The sequence below is a fragment of the Bubalus bubalis genome, chromosome 2, assembly GCF_019923935.1.
Source record: "Bubalus bubalis isolate 160015118507 breed Murrah chromosome 2, NDDB_SH_1, whole genome shotgun sequence".
In the NCBI taxonomy this organism is placed as follows: domain Eukaryota; kingdom Metazoa; phylum Chordata; class Mammalia; order Artiodactyla; family Bovidae; genus Bubalus; species Bubalus bubalis.
Window position 1 is genome coordinate 9,973,317 of NC_059158.1, and position 25,702 is coordinate 9,999,018.

Genomic DNA, 25,702 nt, shown 5'->3' on the forward strand with positions numbered 1-25,702 from the left:
TTTCCCCACTGGGTGGTTTAAAAGAGCAAGGCTGTCAAAAGTATTACTCCCCTTGAAGACTGTGGGATTGACTGGATGCTGGCTTGTGTATGTGTGCTCAGTTGTGAAGTCATGTCCGACTCTGCGACCCCATGGACTCTAGCCCTCCAGGCTCCTCTCTGCATGGGATTCTCCAGGCAAGAATCCTGGAGTGTGTTTCCACGCCCTCCTCCAGGGTATCTTTCCAACCCAAAAATTGAACCTGTATCTCCTGTATTGGCAGGTGGGTTCTGTACCACTGAGCCACCTGGGAAGCTCCTCAGAAGCCATATTCAGTTGTGATTTCGTCTTGGGTCCATGTCAATTTTTAGCAAGGGAAGTATCAGACTTGCACTTTCGAGTGATTTCTCAAAGAGGAATAATAAGAACATTTTAGATTCTTTAATCATATTGTTTAAGATTGCACACTTAAAATTTTTCTCTTTCTCTACCTGGTTGACACATTCACTTTAATGTGGTAGCCAGAGTACGTGCCTGTCATTTGGAAATAAACGCATATTTGAGAATTCGTGGACAGTTGCTTTAGAAAGGTCGCCCGACTGCAGCAGATGACAGCGAGGAGCGCGGACTGGAGGGCGGCAAGGGTGGAGGCTCGCAAACTATGGGAAGCTGTCGTGCCGACTGAAGTAGGAATGGCAAGTGGCACCGAGGGTGGACGGAAGGGGCTAGGTATGAAGCTGGCGATAATGTCACTGCAGGCTTGCGTGGGTGACTGTTCCATCAGAAGCCTCAGCACCTACAAGCGAGCTGACAGATCAGGAGTATAAAGAGTAGCGATGTCAGAAGATCCAGGCTTCAAGTCCTGGTTTCCTCACTTAATATGTGATTTGGGCCAGTCATTTACTTTCTGAGCCATAAAAATGGGGCTATTGAAACATGAACTTGCTACCGCCTGGAGCAATTGTGCTGACCCACTGCGATAATGAATAAGAGGTGATTCTGAAAAGAGTGAAGCACTCGACACACGATGGGTGTTATTTCGTATCTATCATTATTCCATGATAGAAAGATTCCATGCGCACTATATTTCTGAGCGTGAGTTGTCAGGCTCCACCTCTAATTCTAATCAAGGAAGCAGACTACCCTGGTTCTTAGCAAAAGCAAGCATCATGTGTCAAAAAGAGTACTAAATGGCTCAGGAGACCTGGATCTGCCCTTTCCTCCCTGCGAAGGGCCGAGACTCAGCTTCCTTATCTGTGAATAGTGCAGGACAGCCCTGTCTTGCCTCTCTCTCCACTGACCCCAGAGGGAGTCAGTGAGCACACCCTGAGCTGAGGAACTTGCCTGGGCTCTGCCCTTCCCACGACTTCCCCGCCTCACCTCTAACAAGTCACCTTCTCCCTCTGCGAAGTGGGCAGACCATCTGTATGACCTTTCAGTTATGACATATCACCATTGTATTAAAGATGGATCCTGAAATGAGATGAAATAGAGAGTGCATTAGTCACGACCGAGAGTTAATTTTTCTCTGTTCTGCCTGGTTTGGTGGGGAGGAGGGGATAAATAGGTTGAAAGGGGGAATAAAAAGTTTACCACTAACATTATCCACACATTAACCAAGCCACGGAAAATGGAAGAAGCTGTGAAGATTTTCTCAATATGCAGAGCCACCAGGCAATCAGTGACAATAAAATTGTGAATTCAGCACTTCCATGCTGGGTTTTAATTTTCTGGCACTGGCGTGCCCATTATTTAAGCATGCATTTGGGTTGGTGCCAGCCCGCCCGTCTTCCCCACAGCAAGGGAGGGGTCCCGAGAAGCCTCCCACATCACACACCAGCGGGTTCAGGGCTCCCGTAAACCCGCTGCTCTTGAAGGTTCAGGAAAGGGAGGTGGCACAACAGATCTTGTAAATGACAAAGGGAAGCTGGGGAAGAACTGATGAAAAATGAAGAGCATGGAAAAGGAGGGAGGAACCAGAAGAAACATGGGAATAGAATTAAGGGAGGAAGGCGAGAAGGTCATGACTGTCAATGCTGTTTCGTGGATGGCACGAAAGGGGAAAATTGGGTGTCAGAATAAGGTACAAGAAAAGAATGGAAGATGTTGATGTACAAGGACTGTGTGCTCCAGATACCTTTCGCTTCCCTGGTCAAGGATGCAGTCAGGAGACACCCCCAGCTGCAGAAATGTTGCACCTGCCACAGTGTTGGTCCTGAGCCTCTTCCTAGCAGCTCCCAACCAGGGGTGAGGGTCTGGGGTTTTTGCCCAACATGAACCCTGCCCCAGAGCGCCCCACTGGGCGGGGGCTAAGGCCTTCTCAGAGCTGCCTTTACATGGAGACTCTTCCTACCCAATCTCCCTTCCTTCCCCTTTATGGTGGTTTATTTTATATGTCAGCTTGGCCGGACTATAGACCCAGTTATGTTAGCACACTAATCTCAGTGGTGCCGTGAAGGTACTTGGTACATGTGGCTGCTGCTGCTAAGTCACTTCAGTCATGTCCGACTCTGTGGGACCCCATAGACGGCAGCCCACAAGGCTCCTCTGTCCCTGGGATTCTCCAGGCAAGAACACTGGAGTGGGTTGCCATTTCCTTCTTCAATGCATAAAAGTGAAAGTGAAGTGGCTCAGTGGTGTCCGAACCTTCGTGACCCCATGGACTACAGCCTACTAGGCTCCTCCATCCATGGGATTTTCCAGGCAAGAGTACTGGAGTGGGTTGCCATTGCTTTCTCCAACATGTGGCTAACAATCTCTAATGAGCTGATTTTAAGTGAAAGAGATGGCTTTCTGCAACATGGTTCGGGCCTCATCCAATTGGTTGAGCACCTTCAGAAAAAGTAAATTAATAAAACTAAGGTTTTCTGGAAAAGAAGGAATTCTGCCTCAAGGCTGCAGAATCAACTCCTCCTAGAGTTTCCCGCTTGCCAGCCTGTCCTACAGATCTACAGATTTCAGACTTGTCAGCCTGCCGCACCCCAAATCACATGAGTCAATGCCTTAAAAATAAATCTCTCTCTCTCTCTCTATATATATATATATATATATATATGTATGTATAGGAAATATATTATTGTTGTTATTGTTTAGTAGCTAAGTCATGTCCAATTCTTTTGCAACCCCATGGACTGCAGCCTGCCAGGCTCCTCTGTCCATGGGATTTTCCCAGGCAAGAATACTGGAGCGAGTTGCCATTTCCAACTTTGGGGGATCTTACCAACCCAAGGATGGACCCCACACCTCCTGCATTGGCAGGCAGATACTTTACCACTGAGCCACCTGGGAAGCCCAAGGAGATATACATATACAGCTCTTCTTTTGGTTCTGTTTCTCTGGAGAGTCCTGACTCTTCTTTCACACACATCAGACCTGTAATCTATCTGAAGGCTCTCCCTACTTGCTCCTGTCCCCCCTCCTCCCCTTTATCTTTTGAGCTGTGACCCAGATAAATCTCTTGCACTCTAACTCCATCAGGCCCTCTACTTCCTGAAGAAGCCACCACTCAAGTTCTGTGGCTTCATTTACACTTTCCAGACTGTGTCCTCATTTTTATTTTAGAAAAGCTGGGCATGATTAGACACAGGATCTTATAACACTTGAGTGGGAGGAAAAGAAATTGAAGAAACACAGTGAAAATGGAGAAATGAAAGGAAAGTCAAAGGCCAAGAGAATCCTGGGGTCATAGCTAGGAGAAGCATAAAGGAAACTGCCTTTCCAAAAAAAATATGTCAATGTCAGATTTGGATGTTTTATTAAATAAAGTATCTCCCAAGGGCTTTTTGCAAACAGTGGATTGGGAAGACACCAGGCAGGAAAGCAGAGGAACAAACACATACTGGTGTTGATCTCATGTTTGCTTTTGCTTATTGGAGAATCCATGGAAAATGTATATTTCTCCTTTGCCGATTGCCATCTCTTAAATTACCTTACTTAAGAACACACACAAAAACAGTATTCATAGCATCTGCTTCAATTTTCTCCCCAACTTTTATGATTCCTCTGCCTGGCTTATTAACAAAAATTGAGTCTGAATTGTAGAAACGTCTGTTATTTCACAGTTGATTTCTTCCCCCCTTGGTTGCTTTACTTGTGGTTTATATAGAGAGTAACCTGGATGGGTTGATTCCGGGGCCAGCCCAGGCGATACAGTGATGCAGTGATGAGGTGAAGACAATGTGACCGGATCAGCCTGCTACACGAAGGCAGAAAGGAAATGGCAAGTGCTAATTAAAGCCACTGGACCTGTATCCTGGCACGAAGTTACCTGTGAGCCTCTGGTGCTGGGTTTCTACTTCCGCGTTTGCACTGACTCCCCTAAATCTGCACTCTTTCTATTTTTGTGGTGTCAGTTATAATGTTTCCTCTTTGATTTATAATTTTGTTTGAGTCCTCTCTCTTTTTTCTTGATAAGTCTAGCTAATTCTGTCCATATGGTTTATCTTTTCAAAAAATAAATTATTAGTCTCATTGATCTTTTCTGTTGTTTTCTTTCCTGATTTCATTTATTTCTGCTATGATCTTTATTTTCCCCTTCCTTCTGATAACTTAGGGTTTAGCTTGTTCTTCTTTCTCTAGTCCCTTGAGATATCAAGTTAGGTTGTTTATTTGAGATCTCTCATTTTTCTTAATATAAGTGTTAATCACTGTAAACTTCCTTCTTAGAACTGCTTTTGCTATACTCTACACATTCTGGCATGTTATATTTTCACTTTCATTTGTTTCAAGATTTTTTTATTTCTTCTTTGACTCACTGGTTATATAGGAGTATTAAGTTTCCGATGATTTTCTTATAACAGTAGAAGCATACTGTAGATATTTTGTTAACTTGCTATTTGCACTCGATCACATACTGTGTGAATTATTCCAACATAATATATACATATTTCTCCATAACAGCATTCTTAATTAGTATAACATATTCTGTTGCATGAATATACCATTGTTTATCCAACCAATCCTCTATTGATGGACATTAAAAGAGTTTCCTAAGGCGCCCCAATTATAAACAAGTCTACACTGATTGTCTTCAGTCATACATCTCTGTCCCTTTGTCCAAACATTTCCCTGATAAATTCCTAGGAAGGAAATTACTAGGTCAATAGGTGTGTGCTGTTTAAAGGGCCATTCGTTCCTATTGATAAACTGCATTTCAGAAAAATACACCGGTTGAGACCAGGGCTATTATTTTAATAGCATATGTTTATCAGCTTATATTAGTTCCATATGTTACTAAAGACCTCTAAATCCTCTATTTCCAAAATTAACTTTGGAAGAAAAATGTTGTTAATCCTGAGATAATAAGAGTAATTAAGAGACAGCTTAATCCTAACCCCTTTGACATTAAAGAAAATTCTCTTTATGGACTCTAAAAAAATTAAGTATATTTCTCTTTGCTGATGAACCAGTCTACAATAAAATGGATATAGCATTACCTAAGAGTAAATAGATTTAAGAAGCAGATGCTTTTTTAAAGAATATATGTATGTTGTTGGGGTTCAGAACACACTACCCCAAAATGTGGCAACTTGGCATATTGATTATTTTAAGCTGAAGGTCATAGAAACGGCAAAGCTGAAAGGATTTTCTAATCTCCCCCTTATTTTCTGATGCAGGTCTTAGACCCTCCCGTGGCAGGTGGCCTCTCTATATACCTGGAGGAAAAGAACATCCTTATCTCCAAAGATGGAGGGGCCCTAGAGGAGCCCACGTGAAAAGCCTCTGCTACGTTTCCCTCAGTTTACTCCTCATATCTCATACTCCTTCCTTTATGTTTTCCCCCAACTATCCACTCTTCATCAAACCTCATACAAAACACTCTGGTCTAACCACTTCTTCAGGTCTTCCTCTCCCTCTGAAGGCGCCTGAGTCATGTAAAAGTTATATTTGTATTTTTTTTCTCACTAATCTTTCTTTTGTTAATCTAATTTAGAAGTCCCCAGCTGGAGAATCTAGGAGGGAAGGAGAAAAATATTTTTTTCCCTCCATTACATGTATATAAGGGCTTCTCTGGTAGCTCAGCTGGTAAAGAATCCCAGTTCAATTCCTGGGTCTGCAAGATCTGCTGGAGAAGGGACAGGTTACCCACTCCAGTATTCTTGATCTTCTCTGGTGGTTCAGACGGTTAAGAACCCACCTGCAATGCAGGAGACCTGGGTTTGATCCCTGGTTTGGGAAGATTCCCTGGAGAAGGGAATGGCTACCCACTCCAGTATTCTGGCCTGGAGAATCCCATGGACTGTACAGTCCATAGGGTCACACAGAGTCAGACACAACTGAGTGACTTTCACTTTATGTATATAAACAGAGTTGATGATGTGGCTTAATGTTTGAACACTGGCAGGCTGGATGAAGAAATACATAGAGAATAACTAGGTATCCAGTTTTTGGAATCCAGACATTCAATACTTTTTAGTAGAGACAGATTTTCCACAGTCATCATTATTATAGCATTCCGTCATTTCAGATCCTAGAAACTCTGCAGCCAGACTTGAGGTAAGTTCAGGATAACAGGCAAGCACTCACAGGAGTTGACACGAATGCATTTCTTAACAGCTAGACATCATCAACACCAAACATCCCAGCTTCCACTGGCCAGTTTGCACTGGCTGCTGTAAACACACACCCACGCGGCTAACAGCAAGAATCACCTTTACTTTGTCTCGAAAGTCACAAAAGGGATGCTGTTAATGACTCAGCACTTTCGATCAGTCATAGACTGAGGCTCGATACATGTTTGTTGCGTTGAATTGCTCGGTGTTAATTGTCTCATCCTTAGGTGTTGTTCCCTTTCTAAGCATAAATGGGATTGACAGATTGAAATTTTTATTCATGGGTCCCTAACAAGATGGGAAGCAAGGGAAGCTGGATGAGAAGTGTGCTTAGGCACCAACTTTATTAACGTCCATCAGGGGGTCAGAGGGGTGGAGGGGGAAAAGAGATCGGTGCTCCTGAGTGCCCGGTTAGCATAGCATCTGGACTGTGGTCCTGTGATCTCAACGCCGTCAGCCCTCCGCTGACGGCAACCACACACAATTCCTGTGAGTCGGCACACACACGAATTTCATTCAAGGCAGCATTAACCTAGAGGTGAAGTCACTTCTGCCCCCACGATGCCGACTTCTGAACTGTCATCACACACCTTTTACAATCCGAACCGCCAACGTGCCAATTAAAAGCCAGGTTTGCAGTGGGACAATAGAATTGAACGTGGGTTTCATTCTTTTCCAGTGGAACAAAAGCAATGGCGTTGCTCCTTGAGCTCTGGGGACAATGAGCCTTTCTTGAATGGTCCCCGCCACCGCACACTTCCCAAGTACAATCACTGGCTGGGTAGGTAACAAAAGGGGAGCAAATGGTAATGAATCAGAATTTGCGGAGTCGAGCTGCTGCGGGGCGAGGGCTGGCTCCAAAGAACAGCAGAGCGACCCGTTCTATTTGTATCACTTGTTAACCAAAATCGTCAGTGACTTTTGGAACAATTACCGCCTCCCTGACACCAAACCCTATACAACGTAATAACTCTTGAGCCTTCCTCCGTCTGCATTATTAATCACGTTCACGGCGCCTTCCTTAGCAGGTTAGGATGTTAGCTGACTCCCCGACGCTCCGTAACAAACAAATTGAAGAGGCTCGCTCCGCTCCAAGTCTATTCATCCAGTCTATTCACCCGCCCTAAATGCTTTTCCACTTCCAATTGGCATTCTGGCCATGTTGCACATATATATATATATTTTAAAAGCCATCTTACAGGTCAATAATGTTAAACTCTTACCCATGACAATAATTTCCTCTTGTCCACTGTGTACACACAGAGAGGCGCACACACAGAGCGCACGCGCGCGCGTGTGTGTGTGTGTGTGTGAGCACGGGCACTGAGCCCTTTGGTCTCTCTCCGCATCACGGGGCCTCTCTTCCTATTGTGTCTCAGCCTTTTACTGGCAGTCGCTTTCTCCTGCAAAGAGAGATTACAAATACAATCCTAGAATTGCAAATAGAATGGTGGATGCCTTTTGTTCAGCTTCCTGTCCAAGTTGTTACAACCTTTGTCATGGTAATGAGCCATCAGAATTTCATAGCCTGAATATTCTCTCCACTCCTCACTCCTGCGTATGCAGGGCCTATCTGTGGGTGAGTTTATGGTCTCCTTTCCTGGATAAATACGACTGTAAAAGTTGACCAGCTTTAAGAGGACCGAGGGTTCTAAGTGGAAGGGAATGGTTGTCAACTGCAAATTGCCACTTGCCATGGGCACTTGCCATCCACCTCTACAAGGGTTAAATCATGTGTTGCTGCAGCTGCTGACCTTCGCCACCTGCTGAAAGGAGTTCAGAGTGGAGAGCAGAAATAAGGCACTCTGGGCTGGGGTTGGGGCGGGGGGACGGGGACTATCAGGGCAGGTCTTCAGATAGTTAGATATTTTCAGGAGCTGATTTTATGAGCCCAATTCTTGTATCTCCTCATATCTAGCAAAGTACTAAAATCCTTCATGGTGATGACTGTTTGTCATGACTAACAAAAGCTTCACAAGACTAGTAGAAGACTTATGGAAGAATAAGTGCTTGACTGTATGTATGCCCCTTTCACCAAAATCACACATTTACTGATCTTGACCCCTGCCTCTTCGGAGCGGTTTCTCAGAGCTCTCTGAGGTGCTGCCTCCCAGGATACAGTCCTCACCTTGCCCCAGACGAAACCTAACTTGCAACTGTCACCTTGTGAAATTTTTTTAATGTCAACATGGGTTACTGATGTTTTTGAAGGGGTCACACTGCCACACATATCAACTCAGGGAAGCCCCATGTGGAGATCTGAAGATTAAGATACGCACTTGCCAAGTTTTCCATTGGGTCTTGAATGAGGTGGAGGGGTGTGGCATGCTTAGATGAATTTCCCCCAGTTGTAACAGAGCAGTTTTCATCATTGGTCAAGGGATGTGTGTGGAGTGCCTGCTCTGTGCCAGGCACAGATGTACTAGGGGAGAACAGACATGGCAGGCCAAGAGAACAAGGGCACACATGAATTTGTATTTATACCCAGCACACAACGCAAAGAAACAAAAAATGGAATTCATCTCTATGTATTACTGTTACGTGACTCTCAGATCAAACTTCACCAATGAGAGCCCATTTATAACAGCCAGTATGCTAATTAGTAAGTCACAAATTCACCAATGAAGACTCATTTCTGACCCTGACCATGCTCTTTCAAAAACTGTCCGATATTGCTCAAGATAACAGAAGTGCCTTTGTAGAAACTGGACTTCCCAATGAAAACTCTGACTGCCCGCCCCTAAGAGGTAAATTCCTTTTAGCGTAACTCCTACACTTTGGTTGTGAATTAAGCGAACACATACATGATATTCCATTATCTATGCTAAAGCACTTTAAAGCAAATTACAGACCTCAGAACAGTTTACAAGATGATCCGATCTATATTTGATTTCTGACATGTATGAATAATTTATTTCACCAGTGTTTCATCAAAATTGTGCCCTGTTAATTAGATGGAGGGTTTTTGTGACAAAGCACAAACTGTTGGGGTGGGTGGTCCTGTGAGGTTGTAGAACATAAAAGGGCTTTTTATCCCCCCAGCAGATGGGGTCCCCCAAGGATAAAAGAGGCTCAAGAGCCACTTAAATGGGCCTCGGGCTGTTTGTGATTGAAGCTAAGTGCTAGCTGTCATTAAATTTATGTAAAGTATCCAGCACAGTGCCTGGCACTAGCTGCTCCTTGATAGCTGTGAGATGTTTTTCCTCTGGAGTTGGGCATGCATAGTTAGAAAATCACTGCACTGAGCTACCTGAAACCATCTCCAGGTAGGTGTGACTCTTAGTTCAGCGACTTGTCCTGAGTTTGTATTGAGAAATCATGGATGGAGCTAAAAATAGAACTCAGAATCTGTGTTCAATTTTCAGTCAATACTTCCTCTCTCTGGGATGCCTGCCCTCCACCAGCACCTTTGCCAAGAGAGAACAAGAGTCTCAAAGAAACCCAAGTGCTCTGGTAGTTTTTAAACAACCAGTTCTTGCCTACTCTCCAAATATATTTTGCTCTTATATTTGCAATTTCAAAGCAGCTGAACACAGAGGCTTTTCTCCCTCCCTCCCCTCCTTCCTGCCTTTTAGTCCGGTCACCTCCAGTAGCAGGTTGGGGATTGGGCACGGTGGGAAGGAAAGAAAAAATAATTTTCCCTCTGCTCTTCTGAGCTCTTAGCTGAGACTTCTGTAATAAAAGATTAACAAGAGAAAAACAAACAGAAGTTTATCAACATGGGTGATACCAGGGGGAAATGAGTAACTCAAAGAGGTGGCTTAGAATTCAGGCTTAAATATCATCTTAATAGGCAAATGGCAGAGGAGATGCAGGTCTCTTAGAGGAAAGTCAGTGGTATTTAGGAGAGACAAATGGGCCTATAGAAGAATAGACAGGAGGAATGACTGTTTGTGACACAATCTGTCTGGACGTGGTGTCAGGTGGCACAAGTGGTAAAAGACCTGCCTGCCAATGCAGGAGACGTAAGAGATGCGGGTTTGATCCCTGGGTTGGGAAGATCCCCTAGAGGAGGGCATGGCAACGCACTCCAGTATTCTTGCCTGGAGAATCCCATGGACAGAGGAGCCTGGTGGGCTATGGTCTATAGGCTGGGAAAGTGCTGGACATGACTGAAGTGACTTAGCACGCAATGGTGTCAACTTCTAGTCTTGCCTCCTGCAATAAGGACCAGTCTCTCCTGGCTGATCAAACTCCTGGGGAAGGTGGGCAGAGGACTTAAATGATAGAGTTCATTTTGGAGGGTTTGTTTTATACAGATAAGGGGAGTTGAGAGAAAGCCTCTACCTACATTTGCTGTTTCTCAAAATTGTCAATGTGCTAAAGCGGCATATTTGGGGGTGTCATGTCCTAAACCCCTGCAATCATATCTTGGAGTGGCATATTCTTCTACCCTTCAAAAGAAAAGAAAAAAAAAAGTGCCAACCGCTTTATCTCCTGTGTGTTGGGGGCACAAAGGTTGCAGGAGGTGGGGGGTGTTGAAGGAGGAGCACAGACACATCTGATGCTAAAATAACCAGTTCTAATTTGAGAAAAGTCTGAAATCCAGCGGGCACAGCACTGTTTTTGTTTCTTCAACTGTGCTGTGCTGTGTTCAGTCATATCCGACTCTTGTGACCCCGTGGACTGTAGCCCACCAGGCTCCCCTGTCCATGAGATTTTCCAGGCAAGAATACTGGAGTGGGGTGCCATTTCCTCTTCCAGGGGATGTTGTATCCTTAACTGCAGAGGAGGAAAAAGTTTTCCTTGAGCCTCTTAGGGTGTCTGATTGGGTCTGAACATTAAATCGACAAAGATTAACAGGAGATACACATACAAATGTATTTAATGTAAACTGTAAAAGTCACAGGAGTTTCAAAACGAAATGGACATGACCTGAAGAAAGTGAGATTTGGGTGTGTCTGTCCCAGATTTGATGAAGAGGGCAGTCACGAAGGAATACCTAGGGCCAAGGGTGTGAGGTTAGGGGACTAAACCGGGGGACACGTTGCCAGGCCTGTGTGCTCCGATTCTTCTTGGCATTCCTTTGTCTTTGGAGCCAGGCATGCTCCTCTCCTCCTGATCCAGGGAGGGCACCTCTCACAGGAAGGCTTTTTGACTTATTTCAGGGAGGGCAATCAAAGGAAAGGTCAACGTGACCTTCCTACATCTTCCGTTTTCTTAAACTCCTTTAGCTTAACACATTTGACGTGCCAGATGTTGCATTTTGAGATAGCAGGTCCTGCACTCCATCCTTACCCTTACTCAACCAGATGATTAAGAGATCTCTGGACTCTGCTTTCTGTAATCACAGTCTCCTGAATTATCAAGATGAGAACCATGCGGGGAATGGACCTTGCATCTGCAAATATTGTTATTCCACAAGGTCAAGGCCAACACTGCTTTCCAACAGCTGCAATGCCCGCAGCTGACATTTCCTCACGCTTTGCCTTGGCCCAAGGCCCAAAAATGTTAGGAGTAGCCTTGCCCTTTCTCCCCATCCCGTCTCCTCCTTCCCTCCCCAGCTCCCCTCCCTGCCAAAGGGAAACTCCTCTGTTTTGCTCAGAAGTTTCTCAAAAGCTACAGTGCAAATCACCCTAATTGTTTGCTAGATGAACAATGATCACTCTAACCTACTAATTAACATTGTTAAAATCTGCTAACAAAGGACATTGAACAATATCTTAATTAGGAAGGATTTCCAATTTGTGATATGGAGCATGTTAGACAAACAGGGCACAAGTCTCCCTTTGTTCCTGGGCTCGGCAGCCAGGGAGATTACTTGATACGACACAACACGGCCGGCGTCTGCCGTTTGTCATTCTATATCCTTTACACATTTGCGCCGCATAATTAGTGCCGTGTCTAATTTTACCTGTGTTATTGTTTGCACTGTAATTTGGAGAGAATAGAGTGGGTGATGCCGGGTGATGGAGACTGGGGCAGCCATCTGGTTCTGCCTCAAAACGACTGCGGCTTTAAACACCTCTGGAAGAAGACCCTGGTTAACAAACACACCAAACTTTTGGGGGCTTCCAGTCGTGGATAGTGGGGTACAAGGTGAAGGGCCTTTTGGAGTCACTCCCAATAAATATGTGGTTGACAAACTTTCTTGGTTTCCCTTCCTTTTCCAAGCTCTTACGGCTTATTTTAAAAGCTCCTATTAGCTATCACTTAATTATTAAAAAGTGTCTACTCTGTTTTCATAAATTATCTATGTGTTAGAGATATTGGCATGTGAGAGAGAATCATGGGGATGAGGGAAGATTCTAAAGCCAATTATCCCAGCTGGGAAGGTTTTAGAATCTAATGGGACCCTTGAATTATTCTGTACTAGAAATTAAAGGGGGTGTGTGTGTGTGTGTGTGTGTGTGTGTGTTTGGTTAGTTTCGTTGGGTGCTGGGGGTGGGAAGAGCTAGGGTTAGGAACTCTAATGATGCCTATTTTTTATGCTCATCTGTTTGCAAGAACATCCTTACTGTTGAATCCTTTCCCAGGTATCTTAACATCTTTATTCTGGAGATCTGGAGACAGGAAAAATGCTTGGAAGAAATTACTAACACCAAGTGTCATTTGAAATTACCATTTATATAAACTACATCATCTAAAGTAAATGAGAAAACATAAGAAAAAGGCTTAATAGCATGTCTGGCACATAGTTAATATTCAATAAATTGTAGCTGCAATAAACTATGCCATATTATAAAGCTGTATATTCTCTGTGATGGCATCTTGGGTGTGCTGCGCAGTCGATGGTGCAATAGATAATAGATAATAAATTGCATATAATATGTAATCTAATCAAATGTTCAGAGGCTATTTCTAGACTCTGGTCTAAGTCCTTGAACGGTCTCTTCTATGGAGACATCAGGGAAGAGACCAGAGGTGCAACTTCCTCCTCCCAACTTGTCAGGAAAAACCTCCAAGGATTGTCCAATAAGAAAGGAACCAAAATATAATAGAGCAAAAACACAAAACTTTACAATTAAATAACTGTGGTCTGAGGCCAACTGAAGTTACTGACCTTGAATTGGCATCTGCTGCTTCTCTCTTTTCCTCACTCTCCCCACACCCAACAAAAACCTCCAAAAATCAAAACTAAACACCCAGTGCATGCCATACTTACACCCTTAACTAGGGAAGGGAGAACTGTACTGATAAGGTACTGTAGAGAGGTTCCTGGTAGAGATAAGAAGCTTGGTGAGTGGTACTTTCACCACAAAATTTCCTAGCTTCCTTGGTGACTCAGATGGTGAAGAATCATGCCTGCAATGAGGGATACCTGGGTTTGATCCCTTGGGTCAGGAAGATCCCCTGGAGAAGGAAATGGCAACCCACTCCTGTATTCGTACCTGGAGAATTCCATATTATGACACTTTCCTCATAAAATTTTTGTTTAAAGAAAAATACTACTCCTAGCCCCATCCTTTCCATCGGCATTTCTATAACTTCTACACACACACACACACACACACACACACACACACAGAATAATGTCAGGGGAAAAAAGCCCTTTCTACTACCCTGTGTGTTCTGTACACAGGAGCCTGCAAATTAAATTGACAAAAGGCAGATTAGCAAGAGAAAAGACAGATTTTGATTTATATAGATACATGAGAGTTCACAGAAAAAAAAATGTGATTCAAAGGAGGTTGTTGGAATTTGGGGCTTACATGTCACTGTGCCTTGTGGCTCAGCTGGTAAGGAATCTGCCTGCAATATGGGAGAGCTGGGTTCAATCCCTGGGTCAGGAGGACCCCCTGGAGAAGGGATAGGCTACCCACTCCAGCATTCTGGTCTGGAGAATTCCTTGGACTGTATCGTCTCTGGGGTCGCAAAGAGTCGGACACGACTGAGCAACCTTCACTTTCACTGCCACTTTTTCATAAGGGAGGAAGAAGAGCACTTATGAGAAGACAAATGACTTTTAGGAGAAATAAACGGGCCCTTACGAGAATAGATGAGAGGTATGATGGTTTTGTGACAATGCCCGACTGGGTGTGGTGCTGGCCAGAGGTCTCTTAGAGGAAGAGGTAGCGCTGGCTCCCAGGCAGGGGACGCAGCAGCTCATTTATTTGGAGGAGACTCTGTTTTTTGGCAGATAAGGGATTCAGGACCTCAGCTGAATTTAGCTCAAAATAATTCTTATGCCAAAGCAGCGTATTTGGGGTTGCTATGTCTCCTTCAACAACACACACCAAATTACTGTTGGGCCATATATAGGTAACATCCCTAGTGACTCAGCTGGTGAAAAAATCTGCCTGCAATGAGGGAGATCGGGGTTCGATTCCTGAGCTGGGAAGATCCTCTGGAGAGGGGAAAGTCTACTCACTCCAGTATTTTGGCCTGGAGAATTCCTTGGACTGTATAGTCAATGGGGTCGGAGTCGCAAAGAGTAGAACAGGACTGAGCGACTTTCACTTTCAAGAGTTGGAAGAGATCTTAGAAATCATCACTGCCTTATTTTATAAATTAAGAGAAGGGAGGCTCCCAGTGGAAAAGAAACTGCCTGATTTCCTCATGTTCGAGGGGAGAAAAGGATGAAACCTTTCGAGCCTGATCCCCAGGGTCTTCTGTCCCTGAAGGCAACAGCTAAACACAGTTCTCATTTCAAAGAGAGAGGAGAAAAAAAAAAAAAAAAAAGAGATGTAGGAAAAAGAAGAAAGACCTCTTGTTCATCAAGCTTTGTCAGTTTCTGCTCATTTGTGAAAGGGTGGAAAAACCAAGATGATAGCAGTTCTCCTGTAGAGGGTGAGGGAGAAAAGGGGTGAGAGGGAAAAAAAGAGATTATTTAAATTGACATGCTCTCTCGTGATTGCTTGCAAAAACAATCACTTTTTGATGATACAGCAGCCTTAACAGGAGAAGTAATTTATAGACACCATTTCAAAGCTAGGGTGGGGGTGGAAATTCTACAAAATCTAGCAGCATAGAAATGCAGAAGGAAATATTGCTTAGGAGAAAAAAATAAAACAATAAACTTCTCCTGCGCTTTCTATGTTGAAAAGGTTTGACTGTAAATCCTGATTTTGACATTCATCCCAGATCCATTTTAGAGGCAGCCCACAGACTCAACAGGGCGAGAGAAACCACTAAATCATAATTAGCTCATAAAAGCCAAGCCTGTTTCTCTGAATGCCTGAGAACTGGTGTCGCTTCTCAAAATATCATAAATCTATTGTGTTCTCTCCTGTTTTACTTAACAGCCAATTAATGTTACTGTTTAAAAGAATTAAAGCCATGGCTTGGATGAGGGTGTGTGTTGGGGGGAATCAGAGGTCTTTAAACTTTGACTAGCACCCAGATACTGTTTGCAGATCGGCCCTCATTACAAAACAGCTCATTAAAAGCCTCGGCCACGGAACAGTCCTGCTGCAATACACATCGGTTGTATATGATCTTGTTCTTATTAGCATACCGGAAAGGAAAACATTTTTCAACACTATCTTGAGTCAGTTTTAACATCTTACAGGCTGACAGCAGACATGATGGCAGGAGGCCTTGCTGTTCTCTAGGAAGTCCTCCTGCGAGAGAAGCTTTGGGTCACCCATGCAGCCAGCACGATTAGTAGGGGCTTTAGGATGAGTCAGAACCAGACAGACAGGCAGCCCCAAAGGGTCCTGATGCCATTGGTGACTCTGGACCCCAACACAGTTTGTGACTACACCCTATGTTTTCACACATAGACAGTAAAGTCCTCGTTTGTTCTCTGAGGTCTCACTAGGTCATTCCATCAGTTGCCACCCTAAATTCACAGTGAAGATGGAGGCAGCTGGTTATGGGCATTCCTTGGCACTGTAGGAGAACCAACGTGAACAGAAGCTGAGTTGGGAGCATTCAGATCCCAGCCTCAGTTCCTTGATCTGGAAAATGCAGATATCAGTAACTACCCACGTGCAAAAATATTCTAAAATGACTCAGACTCTCACTTTTGTTGTATACGGATCCCTCTATACTATTGTGAGATGTGGCCCGTGTGATATTCAAAACAGGTAACAGCCAGTAAGGCATGGGTACTGGGATGGATGTCCAGCCCACTGGAATGTGGTGTGGTCCTTAGACTAGATGACAACGGGATATAACCAGTGTGGCAGGACCCCTGTGGACGGGAAAAAATCCATCAATCCTTTATCCTTGAATAATCTTGAAGGTGACTGCTATACACTGAACATTTGCGTGTCCCCCTCAAATTCATATGTTGAAGTCCTAACCCCCAGCATGTTGGTATTAGGAGGTGGGAGCTTCCCTGGTGGCTCAGATGGTGAAGAACCTACCTACAATGCAGGAGACCTGGGTTTGATTCCTGGGTCAGGAAGATCCCCTGGGGAAGGAAATGGCTACGCATTCCAGTATTCTTTCCTGGAGAATTCCATGGGCAGAGGAGGCTGGTGGGCTATGGTCTGTAGAGTCACAAAGAGTTGGACATGATTGAGTCACCAATGCACACAAACACACACACCTTTGCAAAGTGATTAGGTTATGAGTGTGGAACCCCAAGGAATGGGATTAGTGCCCTTATAAAAGAAGCCCCAGGGAGCAACCTCATCTCTTCCGCCATGTGAGGACACAGTGAAAAGACAGCTGTCTACGAACTGGGAGTGAAAGTTGCTCAGTCGTATCTGACTCTTTGCCATCCCATAGGCTGTAGCCCACCAGACTCCTCTGTCCATGGAATTCTCCAGGCAAGAATACTGGAGTGGATTGCCATTTCCTACTCCAGGGGATCTTCCCGACCCAGGGATCAAATCCAACCCAGGGATCGAACCCAGGTCCCTTGCAATGCCAGCAGATTATTTACCATCTGAGCCGCCAGGGGAGCCCATGAACTGGGAAGTGGGCTTTTATCAGACACCAAGCTTGCTGGTGTCATGATCTTGGGCTTTCCAGGCCTCAGAACAGTGAGAAATAACTGTCTGTCATTTATAAGTCACAGTCTATGGTAGTTTGTGATAGCAGCCTGAGTGGGTTAAGACAGTGAGAAGAAGATAAAAAGGAGGAAGGAAAGGAAGAAGAAAGACAGTGAAGAGTATTTATGTCAATGGAGAGAGTTTCAATAATGATGATATTGAAGGCTGGGGTAGCTTGGGAGATATTACAGCTTGATTCTATGTGTATTATCAGTTCATCTTTTTTTCAAAATTACATTTCTTACATGTCTACCTCCCCCAGCAGCCACCATTATCATTTTGTTAATAATATATATTTCTTCCCATGATGTATTCTGGGCATAGTTTTGTCACAGTGTCTCACCTTTATTTACAAATTTTATTACAAATAAGGCCATGTCTAGATTGCCATGATCAGATTTGGAACTTTAAATTTGAGACTTCAAGCAAAATTTTGCTAGGAACTGATGTCTTCTCTTTTTTCTTTCTTTTCTCTCTCTTGCTCCCTCTCTTTCTTTCTCTCTCTTGCTTTTCTAACCTCACTCTATTTCCTCCAGCTAATTATCAGTTAATATGAGTGAATTACTTGCTGATCGTTTCCCTTGCTATGGCCAGGTCTTAGGCCTTTTCCTGTGTAATTAATAGGAAAAAAGCAGGAATTATTCAGAGCCTCTGGCTCTTCCCACCTGTACAAGCAGCTGTGCTGCTCTTTTAGTCCTTCGTTTGCAGAATCGGGAGGTAGGGCAGAACTGAGAGTAGCCAAGATCAGCTGGAGTGAAGCCCATTGGAGACGTCAGCATTTCTGGTGGAATAGAATCCAGTAAGAGGTAAGAAAAGGGGTAGGGTGGAGCAGGGCGCTGGGACTGTGCAGTTATGTGGACCTGAGATGTTTGAGGAGTTTGGAAAAAGAGAGAAGAGATGTGGACTGCGGGTGGGGCACAGTCAGTGGGAGAGAAAGTTTCAAAGGATGTTTGCATAGTGCTAGAGATGAAATGCCATTTGGAGGGAGAAAAGTTTCAAATAGCCTTTAAATAAGGCTCAATAATTGTGGTACATGGGCTTACCTGCTCCGAGGCATGTGGGATCTTCTTGGATCAAATAGCCTTTAAATAAATTTTAGTTGCCACCGTTCTTCCTTATTTCAGTAGCTTACTTAAAAGAATGTTTGTAACTATAATTGTTTCATTCAATAGTCATGATGTACATGCCATCTTGTTGCTGTTTTCATCTCTTCCATTTCATACTGATGACCAGTGAAATAATTGCTCAGATCAGTCCTTGAAATACCAGTCTTTAAAAATCCATAGAAAATTGCTGTAATTAACCAGCAATTGAGCAGTATACACGTCTCTTGTGCCCTGTCCATAGGTCAACATGGAGGAATGTGCTGAATTGCTCCAATTGTGTCTGGCTCTTTGCAACCCCATGGATTGTAGCCCACCAGACTGCTCTGTCCATGGGACTTTCCAGGCAAGAATACTGGAGTGGGTTGCCATTTCCTATGTCAGGGGATCTTCCTGACCCAGGAATTGAACCTGCATCTCCTATGTCTCCTGCATTGGCAGGTGGGTTCTTTACCACTAGCGCCACCTGGGAAGACCCATGACTTCCCCAAGTCAATTGGTAAAAGCTGACGTTTTCTCAGCTTGAGTAATAACTGGGACACAGCTGCTCTCAACAGCAGACTCGTGACAGAAAATCAGTCAAAGCAGGCTGATTCAACAACTCACGCTCAAAGGGCCCTGCATGGCCTCCTGGGTGTCTCATACTTCTAGAAGCGTGAAGACAGAGGCATGTCTATATCCTCAAAGACTCCTGTGAAATGAGGAGTGCTGGAAGAAATGTGTGGGGATCAGGGCCGCAGTCAGAGAAACGGAGCTTGGCTGCAAATTAAACAGCCAGTCTGCTGAGACCTGAGTCACCACCAGACACTGCAAATTATTAATACTCACGCCTGCTAAATTCTTGGACTTTGCAAGACAGTGTCTCCCTGGCTGAAGCTGAGTCTTCCAGCTGATGACTTTACCCAGACTGAGAAAGGTAGGAACAGCAAGAGAATTAGTCAAGGTCTGTCCTGGGGAGACAGCCTCAGCAGCTCATTTCCTTCTTCCTGAAAGTGAACTGGTCACTGGACAGCAGTTATCCAAGGATCTTAAGGCACTGGGCAGGCTAGTGAGTCGGAGTTTTATTGTGGAGTTGGCTTTTTTGCTTGCTTTCATTATTAACAACTTGCAAATATGCCTTTCTGAAATCTTGGATTTCACTTTCTAATTAAGCCGATGACTTGGAGTTAATTGAACAAAAATCTTCCACTCAGTCACAAATAACGCTTTCATTCCATAGGATTCCAATACATCTTCTGGGTTCCTTAAAACTGAAGTGAATAATCACTGTATTGCTGAATCTTTTTTTTTTCCCATTACAAATATCCACACCACTGGGCCCTGGGGCTGTAAAGTTAGCTACAGATAGAATATAGCAACATTACACCTGGGGTCCGAAAAAAGGGAACTTGAGAGATGGACGAGTGGACAGTCCTGCTCTCCTGATGTGGGTGCTCTCGTGGTATTAAGACTTAAGCTAGTGACTTCTATGAGCATATCTCTGTCACTTTTCGTGTGAGTATATGTCTTATCACAACCCCCTCCAGGGAGACGTGCCTGCATCCTTTTCCCAACTGTATATATCCCACTCCACCAGCTTCAGATGCCTTCTCTGATAAGAAAGGGGGAAAAGGTGACATGGGGGAAGGAAGTGTGATAGCCATTTGTGTTATCTACCTAACTTGTGTTCTCAAACTCTGTTGTGTTTCAGACCTTTATGACAGCATATTAAGAGATAAGAACATTAGATGCATAAGTTTCTACAGAAAGGGTTTTGCCTTATTCCCAGTGCTCATCCATAGACTTCAACCACGGGACCATCAGGCCTCTGTGACTCTCTGATTGACAGTAGGAAGGCAGGGTGGGGTACAGAGAGCGCTCACAGCTGGGACAGCGTGCAGAGCAGGAGGGTATTCTCAGTGGCCATCTTAGCGCACAGGTGGAAAGTGGTGCCCCAGTCTTCTCCTTCTCACCTCTATGCCTTGTTGGTGAATTACCTTTAGCTTCTGCCATACGGTGATGCTTGATATTTTCTGAAATAATAGCAGAGACCCTGAGTCATCAGCTACTGTTTCCTCCCTGGACAGGTCACTTCACAGGCACTGCCTCTGGTCCTTATAGCTCAGCGCAGCCTGGGAAACCTCAACGGTGTTCTACAGACTCCACCACCTAGAACCTCCTGTGGTCTCTCAAAAGGTCCACTCTTATTCTGTCCTCCTGTGAATGAGAAAGGGACTGCATCTCAGTTGAGAGACCCTTTATGCTCCACGAAAACGGTTAGCTTCTTTTGTTCGTTCTTCTCCAGAGTGAATAATTCTATTAACATTTACTCATGAACTTCTTCACAAACTTTCCTGTCAACATTTTTTGCCTCCTTCTGTGCTTAGAAAATTGGGCTAATGGTTCTCGAGGCTCTGTCTAAAACACAATGATCTCATTTTTGCTATATATTTCTGATTAGTATAGCATGTCTAAGTAGATTCTAATTCAACTTTAGAGCTGAATTGAAAATTGTATTAACATGGTCATTTGATACATAACTGTGTTAATTTAATCTACATTTCTACCCCCATAGCTAATGTTTTTCTAGCTATAAAATCATAGTTAGAAAAATTAAAAGATCTAATAAGCCAGTTCTCAAACCTTTGACCACTTAAATTGAGAAACACACCAAGTTCTGAAAAACATCCAGGCTTCATCGTCTTTGTGTATATTCTTTCTTTCTCTGCAGGGTGTTATAGAAAAACAAAACAAAAATATTGGATTGGAGCCCTTAAACCAATGCTTTTGTCTTTATGAACTCAGCTGAGTCATTTAAACCTTCTGTGTCCCCATTTCCTCATTTATAAAATAATAGGAATATATATAATTTGATTATATCAAGTGGGATTTCCAAAGTTCTTTTTCTTTTTTTGCCATGGAACCCTTCCTTAAAAGAAATCTTTAAGTAGAAGCACAATGCGTATGGACAGAGGAGCCTGGTGGGCTACAGTCCACGGGGTCACAAAAGTCAGACATAACCAAACTGCTAAATGATCATCACCACCACAATGCATATAATAGACAAAAGCAGAGCTCTCTGGTTGAAGCAGGGATGATGGGACCCTCAAGACTCACCCACTTAACACCCCCCATCCCACTAACTCTCACCTATTTCCACCTCATTTTCACAGTATATGGTTTAATATACAAGCATAGCTTGGGTATGAGTGAGCAATTACATTCATAGTACATATCTCGATAGGAATGCATGTAAGTGTGTGAGCGTATATGTTCTTCCATGAGTAGACTGAAGAACTCCAAATTTCCCCCACCCGCCTTCTATCTGAGACTAGGAGTGAGATCTAAGGTTGCAAACTCACTGGTCACCAGCCTGACACACTACGGCAGCCTCATGCCCATTACCCCCAAGGATTCCTGGCATCTGCTCTCCTGGGAGGGACAATAGATGGTCTCCTTTGTGCTCTAGGAGCTTCCCTGATAGCTCAGTTGGTAAAGGATCCACCTGCAATGCAGGAGACCCCAGTTGGATCCCTGGGTTGGGAAAATCCCCCTGGAGAAGGGCTAGACTACCCACTCCAGTATTCTTGGGCTTTCCTGGTGGCTCAGCTGGTAAAGGATCCGCCTGCAATGTGGGAGACCTGGGTTTGAGCCCTGGGTTGGAGAAGGGAAAGGCTACCTACTCCAGTATTCTGGCCTGGAGAATTCCCTGGACTGTATAGACCATGGGGTCACAGAGTCCGACATGTCTGAACGACTCTCACTTTGCACTCTAGGAGATGCAGCCGCCCCTCCCCTGCTGCTCAAGGAGAGGACCAGAAGCCTCCTCTCCCACCAGACACCAGAACTTCCGCTGGTGACCATCACAGCCGCTGCTCCTCCAGACGCAATGATCTCTTTGTGGTTGTTGATTCCACACCACCCGTTGCTGTTCCGAAGTGCAGGTGGGGCGCAGGGATGTGCCTTTGCCAACAGCGCCCCGAGGAGGCCGTGCTACCGCGTCTCGCTCTCTTGGGGGCAGCTGCAACCTCAGGGCGGAGAGCTCTTACCCGACAGACACCTTGCAATGTGGCAGGAAGAATGCCCCCTTCAGTTTAGAAACAGAGCCACTCAGGCCTTGAGGTTTTAAAATATTTCAAGAAAAACCTCTTTCATTTTTTATTTACACTCTTTCCCGTTTGCCACCCCTTTACAGGACTCAAGCAGACTGGTGTTGAAGCCGGGGACCCATCTACATGACAAGAGATCGCACGGTCCTCAGAACTGTTCCTCCCCAGAATGATGAAAACCTAAAAAACAAAAAACTCAGTTAAATTCATCTGCCTGGCTTATTTCTCCCTTAATGCTCTCCCAGGAGGCCTCTCAGATAACCCTGCAGATAATCTTCAGTTCTCCAGATGTGTCCCAGGGTGTCGGAGCTCCAGCTGAGCCATCCTGGGCTCTTCCTGAGACCCTTTATACACACACACGTATGGATGAATCAGTGTGTGGTTACAGAATAAATCAAGAGCTGCTCATTGTCAAGATAACCCCACAGATAGGGGATTGGGATCTTCCCCTCAAAGTTTTTATTTCCGGACACATATGGACACTCTAAGTGTGATAGGGAGGTATTAACTGGTCGACGAGGCAACACGATCCTTCAGGAAGTACCATGAGGTGCTGTGCTTGGCACCCAGAGAGGGTGGGAGAAAAGAAATTGCAAAAGTATTAATAGGGGAAGGTAGGTATTGTTTAGCTGGGATCAAACTGGGAACCTTCAGAACAATCATGCTATGCTTAAGAGGAAGGGGCTTCAGATCTGGGCAGAAGTCTTACCTCACTAGCAGTGATACTGCTTTGGTTTTTTGGCAGCCAGTTTCAGAAATAACACAAAGCCTATGAGTAAGAACTCTGTTTAGTATTTCCCAAAGAGCGCTGTGCACAACCTCCTGGATTATGAGATTTGCTGGAAACAGACACATGTACGACCCTGATGCTGGGAAAGGCTGAAGATAGAAGGAGACGGGGGCAGCAGAGGATGAGATAGTTGGATAGCATCATCCACTCAATGGACATGAATTTGAGCAAACTCCCAGAGATAGAGGAGGACAGAGGAGCCAGGCATGCTACAGTCCATGAGGTCACAACGAGTTGGGACGATTTATCAACTGAACAACAGGGAACAGGTTTGGAGACCTCCACATCCTCTGTCTTAGAGGGTCATGATGTATTCTGGCCACACTCCACAGTAAAGAAAATATTAAGTGGAGAAACTTATAACTTCTTACAATTCATTGTGTTTAAATATGTTAACAATAGAACTCAAAAACTCTAACACAATATCTTCAGAACTAATGTTTTGTGGAGTGCATTTTGAGAAAGTTAGCTTAGAACAGGGGTCAGGAAACTTTTCCTATAAAAAATCAAATAGGAAGACCTTTCTGGTTAATGGCCATGCGGTCCGTGGCAATGACTGAGCTATAACATGAAGACAGCTGTAGACAACACATAAACCAGCCTGCGTGGCTGTGCTCCAAGTAAACTTTGGTTGCGGACACTGATATTTAAATTTCATGTCATTTTCACATGTCACAAAATATTATCTTTCTTTTGGCTTTTCCGAGCCTCTTAAAAAAATGAAAACAAAAACCAACTTAACTCAAGGGCTGTACAAAAACACGTGGTGGGCTGCATTTGACCTCCAGGTTATAGTTTCCTGACCCTGGAGCTTAGAAGCAGCATCTGCCAATAAAGGAAGTGAGCATTTGTGCAGATACCAGAACCAGAGTCCACAGAGCAGACACCCGGTCTATTCACAGCCCTATTCAACCTCCAGTGCTCTGTTTGCCACTTAGGACTGTGCTGAACCATATAGTGCATGCTCGTGAATATTTACTGAATGAAGGGATAGCCATCAATTCCATTTACCTGTCAGTAGCATGGGCAGAAGTTAGTTTGAACTGGTCCTGATCACTGGATATGTCAGCGTAGGAGGCAAGGAACCCATGACTCTGATGTATTCAGTGCCAACAAGAATTCCACACTTTTCTGAATAGCCTTTGGTTGTAGAGAAATGGCAATCCACTCCAGTACTATTGCCTGGAAAATCCCATGGACAGAGGAGCCTGGTGGGCTACAGTCTATGGGGTCGCAAAGAGTCGAACACGACTGAGTGACTTCACTTTCACATTCTTTCAAAGACTGTTGCAGCCACCTGGGGTACAAATAATGAGCAGATTGACTGGCTGGATTAACAATAAATGCATTAGAAAACTCACCTTGTCTTTGCAAGATAGGAATTTATAGTCAGTGGCAACCATCTGGATCAGAACATATATCTGTTTCTAGATACTTCTTTTACCCACAGTTGACTTTTTACTCGTTTCCTAGAAAGGCTCTGTTTTGGTGTCCCCATGGCATGCGTTTGTCTCCATCAGTCTCACCAAAGTTCATTGTCACCAGCCTGCTTTCTGGGCTTACTCTCAAGTTAGTGTCTTTCTGGGACTGTCTTGTCCTTCGGAAGTTTCCGCTGCTAACATGGAATCAATCCCTGGATGACAAACCTTCGGCCTGGCTGCAGCCTCACCTCCTCATTGACATCTTTCCTGACAAGTCCAGTCCTCCTTCCTCTGAGCATATGGATTCATTCATCCATCCATTCATTCATTCAAAAGATGCTTACTGAGAAGATGCTTACCCTCACACTGCTATGGCCTGGAGGGGGAAAACCACCTCCTTTCAAAGAGCTCACAATTTAATAGAAGAGCAAGAGCCACAGATAATGAGGACAACTTCATTAACACTGGGAACCTCTCCCCCAGCTCCTGACCACACACTCTGGTACCTTCAGTTCCCTTTTCTGGGGCTGATGATAGCCTCCGACCATGGGATTTGGTGGTGAGGCTTCAGAATTAAGACTACATTGGTTTAGTATCTTTCTGTTGTCTGGGAAAAATGATTTTACCCTCCTGAGCCTTAGTTTTTGCATCTGTAAAATGGGAAAATGAATACCTTTTGCTCTCATGAGGATTGCAAGAGAGAATGTGAAGAGCCAGGCACCAACAAGCACACCACGATGGTAACTAGTGTTATTACGTTTCTGCTGCAGGGACAGCCTTCAGGGCCATGCTCACTCCCAGCTGCTGCCTTCGTGGGCCCCACGCCCAGGACTCCCTGTGTTCTGCAGAGAGAATGGGCTTGACTAGCAATGGTAACCCCCACC

The 25,702-nt window shown here is 44.4% G+C and overlaps 2 long non-coding RNA genes across 3 annotated transcripts; one reads left to right on the plus strand and one right to left on the minus strand.

The window, feature by feature from the left end:
• Positions 1-448: 448 nt before the first annotated feature.
• Positions 449-18,809, minus strand: LOC123329004. 2 transcript variants are annotated; one of them, XR_006544158.2, is made up of 4 exons: positions 18,460-18,809; positions 7,754-7,933; positions 1,360-1,452; positions 449-786 (listed from the first exon to the last, which is right to left on the minus strand). It is a non-coding gene; the product is annotated as an uncharacterized LOC123329004 (long non-coding RNA). The 2 variants fall into 2 exon arrangements; XR_006544157.2 differs by lacking the exon at positions 7,754-7,933 and having other exon boundaries at positions 18,460-18,773.
• A 263-nt stretch (positions 18,810-19,072) lies between these two features.
• On the plus strand, positions 19,073-22,774 carry LOC123329002. Its single transcript, XR_006544153.2, has 4 exons — positions 19,073-19,435; positions 20,586-20,774; positions 22,275-22,442; positions 22,694-22,774. It is a non-coding gene; the product is annotated as an uncharacterized LOC123329002 (long non-coding RNA).
• Positions 22,775-25,702: the final 2,928 nt, after the last annotated feature.